The following is a 15,917-nucleotide window of genomic DNA, read 5'->3' as shown; positions in this document are numbered from 1 at the left end:
ATGGTGGTTGATACCCATAAAGTTCCATAAATGGGGTCATTTTTGTTGTTGCATGGAATGAAGTGTTATACCACCATTCAGCCAGAGGCAACCATTTGGCCCATTGCGTCTGTTTATCAGATACAAAGCAACGAAGATATCCTTCCAAACATTTGTTTACTATCTCATTTTTCCCATCAGATTGAGGATGATAAGATGAGCTATGAGCTAAATGAGTACCAAGACAAGAAAATAATTCTGTCCAAAAATTTCCAGTGAAAATGGGATCTCTGTCACTTACAATAATCTTTGGGTTTCCATGTAGCTTTTGAATTATTTCCATAAATGCAGTAGAAACTGTACTGGCTTTAAATGGATGTGATAATGCACAAAAGTGTGCATACTTGGTAAGTCTGTCAATTACCACCATGATGACACTCTTTCCCTCAGACTTGGGTAAACCTATGATAAAATCCATTGAAACCTCCTCCCAATGTTGGCTTGGAATGGATAAAGGTTGTAATAGATCCGGTGTCTTAATTGTTTCAACTTTATTTTGTTGGCAAACCAAACATTCTGCCACAAACTTTTGAATATCTGATTTAAAGCCATCCCAAAAAAATTCCTTCTTAACCCTGTGGTAAGTTTTTAAAAATCCTGAGTGCCCTCCTAAGGGAGAAGTGTGCAATTCCATAAGAATCTTTTGTTTTAGCTGGGAATTCTTACAGAGGTATAAGCGATCTTTGTACCATAACGAATCATTTTTCCAGCTAAATGTATCAGACGTACTGGAATCTTGTTGTAACTTTCGAATAAGTGCCCACACTTCTTCGTCATTCTTCCACTCCTCCCTTGCTTCATTTATCCAATCTGGTTGGATAATAGAAATGGCGCACAACAATGCTTCCACATCCTCATCCTTTCTTGAGAGTGCATCTGCCACCACATTTTGCTTCCCTTTTTTGTAGATGATTTCAAAGTCATAACCCAACATCTTTGTGACCCACTTTTGTTGCTCTTCAGAGGATAATCTTTGTTCTAAAAAGTATTTAAGGCTATCATGATCCCTTTTTACCTTGAAGTGTCTTCCCATTAGGTAGGGTCGCCATTTCTTAAGTGCATGGAGTATTGCCAACATTTCCTTCTCATAAATAGCTTTGCTTAAAAACTTTCCCTTGATTGGACGACTTTCAAAAGCAATGGGTCTTTCATCTTGCATTAGAACAACACCAATTCCATTTCCTGAAGCATCACATTCCACAATAAAGGTTTTTGTGAAGTCCGGTGTAGCTAAGACTGGTGCTTGGCACATTGCCTCTTTAAGATGTTCAAAGGCCTTTGTTGCTTCCGGAGTCCATGAAAGTGCATCTTTCATCAATAATGTTGTTAGAGGTGCTGCTATTCTACCATAATTCTTAACAAACTTGCGATAATACCCTGTCAGCCCGAGAAATCGTCGCAGATGCTTTATGGATGTGGGGATTTTCCATTCCATTGCTAGGGTCTACCTTAAGTCCTTCATGAGATATAATGTGACCCAGATATTCCACCTCCTGGACTCCAAAGAAACATTTGGATCTTTTTGCATATAATTGTTTCTCCTCCAATAGTTGTAGCACTTTGTCAACATGTTCAACATCATCCTTCCAAGACTTGCTGTAGATTAGTATATCATCAAAAAATACTAGCACAAATTTTCTAAGGAATGGTTTGAAAATTGAATTCATTTAACCTTGAAATGTTGAAGGTGCATTGGTAAGGCCAAAAGGCATGACCAAGAATTCATAATGACCCTCATGAGTTCTAAATGTTGTTTTCGGAATGTCTTCAATCTTCATTCTGATTTGATGATATCCTGAACGAAGATCCAACTTGGTGAAGTAAAATGATCCATGCAATTCATCCAGTAATTCATCAATGACAGGAATGGGGAACTTATCTTTAATAGTGAGCTTGTTGAGCTCCCTATAATCCAGACACATGCGCCATGATCCATCCTTCTTGTGCACCAATACTACTGGAGGAGAGAAAGAACTTTGACTCGATTGAATTATACCAACCTCTAGCATTTCTGCAACCATACGTTCAATTTCACTCTTTTGGACATAGGGATATCTGTACGGCCTGATGTTTGGAGGAACACTTCCTAGAATCAGATGAATAGCATGATCATGATCATGCATAGGTGGGAGACCTTTGGGAGTCTCAAATACCTTGGAATGATTGTCCAGGACTTTTTGGAAATCTGGAGAAATAGATGATTCCAATGTGGAAACATCTAGCGAACATAATTGTGCAATTACACCTCTTTCCTCCTTTTTTAGAAGCTGTCATACCATTAGAGCTTATTATCTTTCTTGGTTTCCCTGCAATACCCCTTAATTCAACTTCCTTTCCTTCCATAGAAAATTTGATGAAAATTTCTTGAAACTTAAAAGCTATTGTACCCAAGGATTGTAGCCATTGGACTCCTAGTACAACATCAGCACCTCCCATTTGAATGGAAATCATTGGGCTAGTCAATACATATTCTCCCATGGATTGCTTGATATTATGGCACTTTCGAGAGAAATTTATTGTTCCTCCATTTGCAATCATCACTTGACACTCTGGTGCTGGATATAGGAAGCAATTAAATTCTTTTTCTACCTTACAATGAATAAAATTGTGGGTGCTTCCTGAATCAATCAACACTATTACCTTTTTCTTCTTGATTTGTCCTTCTATCTTGATGGTTTGAGGAGTGGTAATTCCCGCCAATGCATTACAAGATATGGTCAGATTTATTTGTTCTTCATCTAGGCTTTCTTCCTGGAGTATATCCTCTTCTTTTGACCTTTCTTGCTCCTTTTCTTCTTCCTCTTCACAATCTATGTAGAATAATTTCTTCTCAGCACACTTATGACCTTTAGTGTATTTGCTATCACAACTGTAACAAATCCATTTTGCTCTTTTTTCTTCCAATTGTTGTGGTGTCAACCTTATACGTTGTGGAAGACTAGGGGCAACAACACTTCCATCTTTATAGTTGTGAGTGGTATGCTTCCTGGTTGCCATAATTTTGCTTTCCATTTTTCTTGCTAACCTGAATGCCTTCTCTAATGAATCAAGTTCCCAAAGGTGAACATCATGTTTGATATTATGCTTTAAAGACCCTATGAACACATCAATCCTATGATCCTCTGGAATATCTTATACCCTTATGTTCAATTTTTGGAACTCCTTAATGTGCTCCATTATTGAACCCTTTTGTTTGAGACTTATCAATTGGCTAAAAAAAGTGTTGCTTTTTGTATCCTCATAATGTGCTATCAATTCTTCCGTAAAAATTGCCCAAGTGATAAATTGTTTACGAGAGCAAAGCCATTGATACCATACAAACTGATTTGGTTCCAAATATAAAGTTGCCATACGTACCTTTTGTGTGTTTTGCACATTATTGACATCGAAGAATTGCTCCATCTGTAATATCCATGTTGTGGGATCCTTGCCATCAAACTTCCTCATATCGATTTTTGGAATATGGTGGGTCTTCGATCCAACATTAGATTCTATGGAATCATGTTTAACATTTCTTTTGTTCTCATCATGAGTTTCCTTTACTAACCTTTCACCATTAGTGACCCTTTCTTGTAGCAACTTCTTCAATTCTTCCATGTCTGTCTTCAAATCTATCTTCAAATCATCCATCTTAGCTTCTAAGCCTTTACTTAAACCATCCATCTTAGCTTCTACATCTTTCTTTAAACCATCCATCTTAGATTTTGTTCCTTTTTGTGCAAGTGACACTTGTTGCACTTGGTCTCGTAATTTTGCTATATCATGTTGCATTTCTTCCTCTTCTTCGTAATTCATGCTATAGATTTCAGGTTGCTTACTAGGTGTTTGCATTTTCTTTCCTCGAGGAATCAATTACCAATAACAATGCTTTACTATGCCCTTTGATTTCCTTCAAACCAAGCTTACGCAAAAATTTAAAAAAAAACTACACACCTTTTTTCACTTTGTAGAATCCTGATATTGAATCTGATGTATCTCTATAATTTCGAATCATCCAGTTCTAAAATTGTGACCTTTAGTAGCCTTCTGTGTCCTCTTTCTGATGCCACTAGTCTGATCCAAATTGGATTCTCCAAGAAAGAGTTATGCACAATATCCCACAGCGACCTGATTGTAGACTAGTTCAGTAGAGCGAACTTGTATGAAGTGCCACGTGTCACTGTTTCTACCTTTGACTCTGAAAAATATATACAAGAAAAATAAAGTCCATCCTCTTTCTGTACCTTCTTGCGAAATTTCAATCCGATGCTCAGAAAGAAAGTTATGATGATTTTCCCTAGGTCACCTGTTTGGAATGTAATTCAGGAGTCTGCAAAAAGACCAACTTCCTTAGATCATATCTCCACAAATATAGCGTGAAAAGCTCTGAAATTCGGACCCAAGGTTCGGCGTGATATTTTCTCAAATGGGTTTTTTTTCATCTTCTGAAACGTTGCAGAAAAAAAGTTATAGCGAAAATGCCACGATGACCTGTTTGGAGCAGCGAAACCCTAGAATCCAAAGCTCTGATACCAAATGTTATGAAACTAGCTCAAGAAAAGATAGAAAAGATAGACCAACGCCTTAGAATTCAACCTCTTCTAGGGGGCAACCTCCTTTACATTACATAAATGAACAATTCTTGGATGATTAAAATGACATAACCTCCTTTATATATATAGGAGTCTAAGGAGTCACAATATAATCCAGCTGACCTAACAATAGTAATATAAAGCCACAAAAATAACAATAGAGGGATTCTATGGGGCACAGTAATAACAATATGGGGGTAGTAGGGGCACAACAGTATTAATAAGGGGTATAACTACAATAGTAACGGGGTAATCACTACTATTATGGGGACTGAACAGATCAATTGATTGATGTGTGCATATGATTAGTATTTTCATTGAAAGTGTCGTAACTCCTCATTTATTTGAAAATGAAAGTGTTGTGAAGTATTCCTTTCCTTGAAAAGAAATTGTCGCAAAATTTTCATTTTTATGAAAAGATTTTATTGATTGATTATGCATTAGTTTTCCTTTTTGTTCATTCACATTAAGGGAAATAAAAAATAAATACATGCATGCTGCATTGAAAAAGTTTGTATGTGCTGATAGGAACAGTGTAGGGAATTTGAATTTAGCTTGTGCTCTTTGCTCTTTGATCAAAAGGAATCTAATTGATCTGTCCCTAAGTAGCTAGGATTTTCATCGTTAAATTGAAGGGAAAAAATGCTTATCATGATAGTTGCATTCCTAGGAATTTTAGAATACATCACATGGTGAACTTGAAAGGAAAATTCCTAAGCAAGATCAACTTAAAATAAACATCAATTTACCTAATGGAGCATTGTCCTTAATGAGAAAATTTAGTGGTTCTAGGCTAGAGACGTTTCCAACATCGTAAAACAAAGCGCTTGTTGCTAACTTTTCTACAATACATCCATAGTGTGATACCTCATTCCACATACGTGAGTATATCGTAGCTCGTCCGCATACTTTTGGGTATATAGGATGGTGTTACAGTATGTAAAGTATATGGGAATACTCTCATTGTGCAGTTTTGCATTAGACAATGCTTATATAGACTGGGCCTCCACGTACCTTCGGGTATATATGGAAGGACAAATTTAGGTTGCTATCCATCCTTAAGTAACCGAGTCGGTCGCCTTGTAAACTGTGATACACCGAACACAACGTTCGGGGAGATTGCCTGCCTATACTTCTTGGTTCTCCACAAGGTATTCTGCAGTTCAAAGTTGCTTGGTAAACCTTTTGCCTAGTATACCCATTTTTGCTTATTTCTTTTTTGATAATAAAATTAATCAGCAATCGTGGAGGAACATCAACCCGTACCCCGTCATTCATTGAGAATAGCGAGAAAACTACCTTTGCCTCCTGAAGCGACACCAATTCAGGTAAAGCAGTCTCGCTTAACTATGTCTAGTACATCAAGAACTCCTAGTTCTTCATCTGAGTTACCTGAATCATCTATTTCGGTAAGTACAGAGACTCCATTTACTCCAACTATTTCTGTTGCATCTGCTTCTGAAGAAGAAGGTTCACAATTAGCTGAGGACATTAACACTGATCCTAGTGAAACAGTAACCAAAGTTGTTCACAAACAAGTTGATCCTCAACTTGAAATTGCTCAACAAGAAAGTACTTCTAAATTTGAATCAGTTCAACTAGAAGTTAATCTAAAATCTATCCCAGTTCAAATAGAAGTTACATCTGAACCTGAAATTGTTTAGGAACCTCTTTCTGAAACTGTTGTTCATTTACCTGAACATTTGGACTTCGAATTTGAACATTCAGAATATGTTACTTTACCGAAAGATGATCAATCGGTTACCCCTCAGACACCAATAACTATTGAAACTTCAACTTCCTCAACACCAGAAATCTTTTATGGACTTGACGGTGGAGTTCTTCCACCAAGTTTAATTGCTATAGGGGAGGAATTGGAAGATGATTCCACACCTGGAACCCCGTTTCACTTTGGAACTGAGCTTTATCTTTACCCTAATACTCCTGATTTTTTTACTTCATTTGATCCTGCTTCTTTTCAAGTACCCACTGATTCTTTAGGACAACTTTTGAGTTAGTTACTATGGCTGAACAACCTTCAACATCTTGGACTGTATCATCTAATGTTGTTGTAATAGAATCTTCTGTTATAACCTCTTTGATGTTTTCTACCACACCTAAGTCGCACCTGTATGGTGAATCGTCCATCCCGGTTAGTTACCAATCATTATCTGGAACCCACTCAGGCGTTGCTTCTATACCATGGTCATCACCATGTCCTCAATTGGAAGTTTACCTGGTTCATCTCTAATGGGATCCCAACAGTTTGATCCTGCATATTAGTATCAAGCTGGGAAATCTGGTCAAAAAAGACCTATGTATCCATTAAATACTAGATTGCCACCATATGGAGAGCAATATGCTTATTCACCGTATCCTCCTTATTCCGGGGGACTACCATATGATAATATCCCACAGTATTCAGGTCAATTTGGAATTAGAGTTTGTCAATGGAAACAAACAATGCTAGTTCAACCAAGGCTTGTGTATCCAACACAACCAATGCAAACTGTGTCAGTTATTCCCACTACACCTGTTGTTACTACTATAGCACAGTCACAATTTCAAACTTATGTATCTAAATCGGTACAAACTAGTCCTTCTACCTTCCAATCATAAGTCTCAAGTCAAGAAGTTCAAGTTCCTCAAGTTTGTGTACAACAACCACTTGTTTTTGGAGTTCAGCAACAACCTCAGGTTAGTATACCCTTATCAAGACTGACCTAAGCTTACACTGGTATAGTTTATTCAAAACCTAGGCAACCTTTCATTGCTAGACAATAACAACCATTAAATCAACAACAACAGTTGATTCAACAACCGTCGCAGCCTCAATTTCAACAACCCTAATTCCATCAATTCCAACCCGAGTTTGGACTTGATCCACAGGCTCAACCTAGTTATCAACAACCATTGTAGTTTTCCTCAATAACCATACTAAGTTTATCAAATGTAGATTCCCTATGTCGGTATGCTCAAGCAATTCCATCATATCTCGGGTATGCTCAACCTGACTTGAATCGACAGTTGTCATTTGTAGCAACTTTAGAATTACCATATTTAAATCAGCTCACTAATTATCCAATCTTATATGCATCTTTGTGGCTGGTAATTCCGTATAAGTTACCATATGGAATTCCAAAATTTAACAAAAATCCTGGAGACGACCCATCAAATCATGTTATGACCTTTCATTTGTGGTGTTCATCTAACTCCTTAAATGATGATTCGGTCAGACTTCGTCTTTTCCAAAGAAAACTTACTGGACCAGCTACTAAATGGTACATTGAATTACCTAGAGCTTCTTTCGATAATTTCACCACTTTAGCCACTACATTTTTTACCCACTTCTAGTTACCTATCAAATACGAGACTAGAAAAGAACTCTTAACCAACTTTAAATAGACTACTGTTACCCATATATCAGATCATATTCATGAGTGGCGGTGTCGTGATCGAATGGTTAAGACATATGTTCCCGATCAACTTTTAGCTGAGTGGTTCATAAAATCGTTATTGCCATCAATCACCGAGGATGTGGCAAAAGGTGGAGTTGTCACAGAAGAGCAAGTTATTACTCGTGCCCAATACTTGGATTTGATTTACACACAATCTGGCATGCTTTATGATAAGATTCCCAATGTGCCTCGACTAGCTTTCACTGTTCCCCCTCCTTAATTGAGTAAGGACTCTCATGCCGACGACAGTGTGATTGATTCTTCAAGCACACAAATAGTAGGAAGACCATCAGGTCAAACCTTTGTTCTTTCCAATCAAACTACCAATGCATTAGAAAATACACTTTCCTTTGAGATTAATGCCGTGTCATATGACAAAGGCAAAAATCCAAAGCAACCAGGGAGCAAGAAAAAAGGGAAAAACAAAAAGAAACAAGAAAATTCCCCTCTAGAGAAATCATCTAATTCTTCTGCTTCAGCAAAGAAACCTCGTTATCCATGTTTGATATGTAATGATGAGCATTTTACAAGAGATTTTCGACATCGCTCTGAGGTCTCTAAACATTTAAAGACTTCAAACACATCGGTAGTGTTGATTGATCTGTTTCCAACCCCGGAGACACATTTGGTTGCAACAGACCATGCTTCCACATCCCAAGTACTTATGTTATCCATCAAAAAGCCACAAAACAAAGTCTTAGTGTCACCAAGAAACAAAGATTATGGAAATCTATCGTCATTGAATAATCAGGCCACTGATCAACCTAATTCTTCAAATTTGACTTCATCTAGAGTTGTTCCACCCATTGTACCTGAATTGACAATAAAACCACCAAAGAGAGTTGTGCATAAATAGACATTCAACCCTTGGGCTTGAGCGACTCAAAATTATAACATAGTGGAACATCTTTCTCAATCACCTTCGACTATGTCAATACTCTAGGTGTTGCAAAACTGTCCCTCCCAATGGCAGGCTTTACTATTAGAAATAGGTGAAATAGATCCTACAGATTCAAATCTTGTGGTTTTTAATCATGGGGGATATTCACCACAATTACCAGCGCAATTAGCTTTCCTAATCCAAGTAAAATCTCTCAATAAGAATGTTCACTAAACTATTATTGATGAGGGTGCATCTACTTGCATTATATCCATGAGCTACTGGAAAACACTTGGTTCACTACCATTGTCACAATCACCAACTATGTTAAAAGATTTTGATGGAAGAACATATACTCCATGTAGGATTTTGAGTAACCTGCAAATCGAAATTGGTGGCAAAACGGTTACTGTTGAAGTTGAGGTAGTTGATAGACCCCTCAATTACAATATTTTACTGGGAAGGCCTTGGGTATATGCTATGGTTTTTGTGGTTTCCATGTACTTTTGTACTATTTCGTTCCCTTTTAAGGGTGGAATCATAGTCATTGATCATATAGCCTTCTTTGCCAATAGTTCATAGGCTACGGGAAGCATTATGTTCGTAAATGGACCCCCGCTGTCACTTTAAAGTGTTGGAGTAGGTCTCTTGAAATATCCTTCCCTAATGGGTACTTTTACCCTCCCGTCACCATCTGATTTGGTAGAAGTGGCAAGAGTAGAGACTTGTAACATGATTTGCTGCACCTCATTTGATTTAAGGAGGATAACCAACCAAGTTGAAGTTGATAGTAATAATGAGGTGATGTCATTAAGCCCCATTGAATCATCATAGCAATCAATCTTCTGGGCTTATGCGGCAAACCCGAATCCACACTGAACAATTGTATGGGTAGATAGGTCATTAGAATATGGTATCTCTTCGAATCCTTTCTCAAGTATACATTCTACGAATGAAGGAATCATCCAATCAATGATGATAGGAGAGGAATCGTGGGAATATTATCATCATCGTTCCCATCTTCTAGATGACATCCAAGACTATTCAAATGAGTTAAACAACCCATCAATCATTGATTTCCTGTCGAATTCTGTTAGAGTAGATATTGTAGATTCTAAGAGTAGTTTGTCAAACATAGAAGAAATGATTTCTATAAACATTTTGACCAGGGCTAACATTTTAAAAAACATTCATGTCAGCAAATCTTGTTCTCCATTGGAACTTGATAATTACCACGCTCTCTTTCATGAATTTAGAGATATTTTTGCATGGTCTTACGAGGAGATGCCAGGAACTGACTCAAGCATTGTTGAACATGAAGTTACAATGTACCCTATTGTCAAACTAGTACGACAACAACTTCGACCTGTTCATCCAAAGAAAACCATGGCCATTAAAGAAGAGGTTGAAAAACTTTTGCGTGCTAGCTTCATTTTCCCTATACCTCTTATTGATTGGGTATCTGACATTGTTCCAGTTATGAAAAAACAAGGGACAATTCGAGTGTGCATTGATTATAGGGATGTAAATCAAGCATGTCCAAAAGACAATTATCCTACAACCTTTATCGACTAGATTATTGACGAATGTGCCAGATATGAAATCTTCTCATTCATGGATGGATTTTTTGGCCACAATCAAATCAATATCCACCCACAGGACCAATCTAAACCATCTTTTATCTGTCCGTGGGGCAAATTCACCTATCAAAAGTTACCTTTTGGTTTGAAGAATGCAGGGGCTACATTTTAGAGGGCAATGAATTATGCCTTCCATGACATCAAGCACATTGTTCAACCTTATCTTGATGATTTCCCTGCTCATTCACAAAAGCTAACTGATCACTCGCAATATTTGAGAGAAATATTTTTACAGTGTCGACACTACAAGGTACGACTCAATACACACAAGGGTGTGTTTTGTCTCGGCTCTGGTCAACTGCTTGGATTCATGGTCTCAAAAGATGGAATTTGGCTTAATCCAATTTAAGGTTCAGGCAATCCTTGACTTGCCTCCACCTTTAAACTTATTACAGTTACAGAGACTTCAAGGGAAGATAAACTTTCTGAGGAGGTTCATTCCAAACTATGATGAATTGGCTAAACACTTTACTCGTCTATTGAAGAAAGGGGCACCCTTACATTGGTATCAGGTTGCACAAGCTTCCTTTGATGCTCTTAAAGATTCCTTGATTAGAGCATCATTAATGTATACCCCAAACTATCAAAAAGACTATTACGTGTATCTCGTTGCTCCAGATACAACTATTGGCATGGTTTTAGTCCAAGAAGAAAGTGGAATTGAACATCTTATTTATTAGTTGAGTCGTAATCTCAACGATATAGAAAGTAAGTATTCCTATGTCGAAAAGTTAGCTTTGGGAGCCGTTCAAGCTGTGCAGAGATTTCGTCATTACATCCTCCTTCATAAAACTACTATTGTTTTGGATTGCAACCCTATGACATAAATTTTGTCACATCAATTGCTGGGGGGCAAATATTCGAAATGGATAGTTATTTTATAGGAGTTTGATTTGGAATTCATCAAATCTAAATCAAATAAATCTCCTGTTTTCGCCGAGTTACTTTGCGACCTTCCCTCATCCTCCAATGGTTCAACATCAGAAGCATCAATCTTGGATGAGTCTATGTTTCTTATCTCATCAAGTCATCCATGGTATGGAGATGTACTGGTCTATCTATAGACCTAAGTTCCAGCCTAATACCTCTCGCTCTAAACAGCGATACCAAGCCAAAGATTATCTAATCGTTGGTGATACGCTTTATCGTAGCGGTGTTGATATGATTTTATGTAGGTGTCTCAATCATGAGTAAGTCAAGAAAGCTTTGAATGAATGTCATTCAGGTGCCTGTGGTCGAAACTTATCTGGGTATGCTACTGTGCAGAGAATTCTCCGTGTTGGTTACTTCTGGCCAACCATATTCAAAGATTGCATTATTTCTATCAGAAGCTGTCATGCATGCCAGATATATGACCAAAAAACCAGATTACCACCTGCACCTTCGAATCTAGTCCTTGTTGTTGGCCCATTCACCGAATGGGGCATTGAATTTATGAGATGTAACCCCACCTTGGCCGGGGGACATGGGTATATTATAGTCGCCGTTGACTATTTTACCAAATGGGCCGAGGCGATGCCAACATTGAATAACAATGGTGAAACGGCTGCCTTATTTTTCTTCAAACATGTGGTTGCCAGTTTTGGTGTACTACAAGCCATAGTTACAAATCATGGATCACATTTTTGCAATCACATGATCACTGAGCTAATTTCCATGTTAGGATCATCAGATGATAGTTCTACTCCCTACTACCCGCAAGCTAATGGACTAGTTGAGGCCATAAAAAAAGTCCTTAAGCACATGTTGCATAGAATTATTGGAGTTCATAAAATAAATTGGCATTTAATCTTGTACTGGTCTCTATGGGCATATCGAACCTTAGTGAAAAATGTTACTAGATTCACACCCTTTCAGTTGGTGTATGGTTTGGAAGAAATCTTACCGATTCAATGTGAAATCTCGTCTCTCAAACTCACGATTGACCTACTACCTGACACTTCTGAAGAAGAAGTGCATTTCTTTGAGTTAATCCATCTAGATGAAACCCATCGTGATGTCGCATTGGCTAATGAAGCGCACCTCGTGTCTTCTCAAAAGGTGACCTACTCTTTCTTTACGATTAGGAATCTGATAAACTTGGAGCAGGAAAATTTGAACCACTATGGATGGGCCCTTATATTGTTCAGCGTATTTTGACGAAAGGTGCCTACGAGTTAGTGGACTATGATGGGATTCCATTGTCATAGCCCCGAAACGGGTTGCACCTTAAACGTTACTATGCTTAGTTAAGTGTAGTAAAAATCACTGTAGATATGCTTTGATTGAATGTGTGTGTGTGTTTCCTTTAGAGTTTTTATTTGGTTAAGTAATCCACTTTGCATTTGTTGCAGATGTTGAACTTTTTGGAACCATTTGTTGGTTACACCGATAGGGCTAATTGTAGTACAGAGAACCTATCCTCTGCAGCATGGGACATTTTCGCTCCAAGCGGCGAGTTAGTAAGTTTTAGAGGGATTTGTATTGGTCGATTGACGAACAATATCCCTGATTATAACACGTTGATTAACTTCCCTCTAATGCTATTTCATTTGGCATATGTCGAACCATCATTAGGCTAGACTCACAACTCGTTGTAGTACAACTTACCAGCATTTATACTGCCTGAAACTTAGCAATTTATCGCATGTTCCTTAGAGTTCATATTTTGGAAAGGTATTTTGAGTTTATTAAATATCAACATATTTCCATAAATCTAAACACATTAACTGATTCTCTAGCGAATTATGAGTTAAATAGACATTTGCAACATATGTAAAGTAAATATTTTCAATTCACATCATCAATTGAATAGGATTGTGATCCAGGTGGATATTGGTGGCCACCTGCCAAGTCCACCTGGACCCCCACCATTGTCTTCCTCAGCATTTTCAGTTTCCTTAATTGTAGCACAACTTACTATTTTTAGCAGTTTTTCGGGTCCTGAACTTCTGGAGCCATTTTGAGGCCCTAAACGACGTTTTTTGGGGAATCTGAGGGCAACATGGGTCCATGGAATGGACCAATGTTGCCGGTTCCAACGATGATAGTGCTCGGATAGATCTTTCTAACGAGCTATTGTATGCGTCAAACGGAGATCATATGCCAAAGTTACGACCCCGGGAAGTTGATGTACCAATTTACCCCAAACGGGGCCCACAGTTTGGCGTTTCATCTCCTAGGGTTAGGTTTTGGAATGTTAGGGGTTTTCCATTGTTTCTCAACAATAAATAGGCCTTCGAGCCTCATTGTAAGACAGTTCAGAGGCATGTAGCCATCACATCTCTTCTCAGAGATAAGCCACCATCGCCCTAGCTGGTTTCTTTCCATTTCTGGTTGTAAGCATATTTCAGTGTTTTCCATTAATGAAATGAAGTATTATTTCCACTGCATCTTCGTGTATATGGTTATCTCTGTAATTTGTTGCATTCCTGTTTAAATCCAGATCAGTGGTATCAGAGCGGTCTGCTTTTTCTCTATTTTTCTTTGCATGTCCCCAACAAGGTCGGGATATAAGGAGTTAGGGCTTGAACTGGTTGAACCTTTGCAAGACCACCCTCGCAAATCCCGACGGCCTCCCATGGCGGACGAGAAGAAAGACGAGGGGGCAGGAGATCCCATCAAAATCTTGCTCGAAGAAGCCCTCGAGCGACAACGGAACGCGATGATGGACAGCTTTGCCCAGATCCTTCAGTGGCTACCCAGAAGCAACGCATCGACTTCTAGAAGCTACTCTAGAAATGCCACACCCTTTAAGGTACAAGTTAATTTTGAAATCCCCATATTCGAGGGTCAGATAGACGCAGATGCCGTAGATAAATGGTTAAATCTGCTAGAGGGTTATTTTTCTGTTCATGAATTTTCGAGTAGAGAAAAGATTGTTTTTGCTCTTCTCAAAGCAGCCCCCCACGTCAAGGACTGGTGGGAAACCTACTGCGAGCAGAAGGATGAATGTACTGGCTCACTATTTTCAGCCGCACCCACCTGGGATTCGTTCTGGGATGCCATCAAGGAGCAGTACTACCCTGTTGGAAGCTATGAGGATGAATACATAAAGTGGACCACGCTGCGGCAGGGAAGGGACCAAGACATGCCAGAGTTCACCAATCTTTTCCATACCCTTCGCACAAAGTTGGGTATCAAGGATTCAGAGCAACATTTTATACTCAAATACCGTGGCTGCCTGCACAAGTACATCCAGGAAGAAATACAATTCCTAAACATCCCCTCGCTCGGCGCAGCATACCGATATGCCGTCAAGGTCGAGCAGAAGTTTAAGCAAAAGAAGAGAGACTTTGGATCTGCGAATCCAAAGCAGGGGAAAGGTGCCCCTAAACCACAGAACAAAGGACAAAGCCAAGGTGGGACAGCCCAAGACAACCAGCCGAAGCTGCAAGCAAAGAACAGCGCCGCGAAGTCGAGAAAAGACACTGGAAAATAGTGTGAGTTCCATAAGAGCTCCACTCACAACACAAGTGAATGTCGGGCCAAGCAGTCACTGGTGGCTGAGCTAAAGGTTTCATAATCAGATGCATGTTCCGACTCTGAGTCAGAACCTGATAAGGGTTATGAAAAAGGGAAGCAGATCATTGATGCGGATCCCAGTGCAACTGTTGCTACCGCAAAGATCCAGAAAAATGAACCCGAAGATCCAGAGGAGGAGGAGCGTCTCTTCCACTCCCAGATGTGGGTAAAGGGCTCCCTGATACAGTTCATTGTTGATAGCGGGAGTCAAAAGAACCTCATTTCGGCAGAGGTCGTGAAGCGGTTGGGCTTACCGACGACAGCACATCCACAACCATACACCATTGGGTGGCTTCACCAAGGACGAGATCTTCGCGTGAGCCAGCAGTGTCGCCTTCCATACAACATCAAGCCCTTCATGGATGAGGTATTGTGTGACATTGCTCCCCTTGAAGTTTGTGATGTATTACTAGGACAAACATACTTGTGGAAGCGACATGCTATGTATGAATCAAGGCCCCGTGCTATTATTATTACATTGGGAAATAAGTTGTTCAGGATACCAGAGGTAGCACCACCTGCCGCCATCTCTTTGATTACTGCAAAACAATGCAGTAAGATCATTTCCAAAACCAGGAAATTTGTTTTCCTGATGATACGCCCTCAAGGAAAGAAGAAGACAGTGGCCGCGGCCTCCAGACGGGGTCCCTCTGCATGACAACTACAGATGGACAAGATTGTGGAGGAGTACAAGGACATCTTCACCTCCCCCGCAGGGGTTCCTCTGCACTGTCAAGTCAAGCACTCCATCGATCTGACCCCAGGTGCGCCGCTACCCAATGGACCAATTTATTGGCGCTCCGTTCTAGAGAACAATGAAATCAAG

This window comes from Pinus tabuliformis, chromosome 2_1 (genome assembly GCF_031772625.1).
Source record: "Pinus tabuliformis cultivar Carrire ecotype Pingquan chromosome 2_1, CPIR1, whole genome shotgun sequence".
Lineage (NCBI taxonomy): Eukaryota > Viridiplantae > Streptophyta > Pinopsida > Pinales > Pinaceae > Pinus > Pinus tabuliformis.
The sequence above is the reverse complement of the archived record's forward strand: the minus strand, read 5'-3'. Positions refer to the sequence as shown.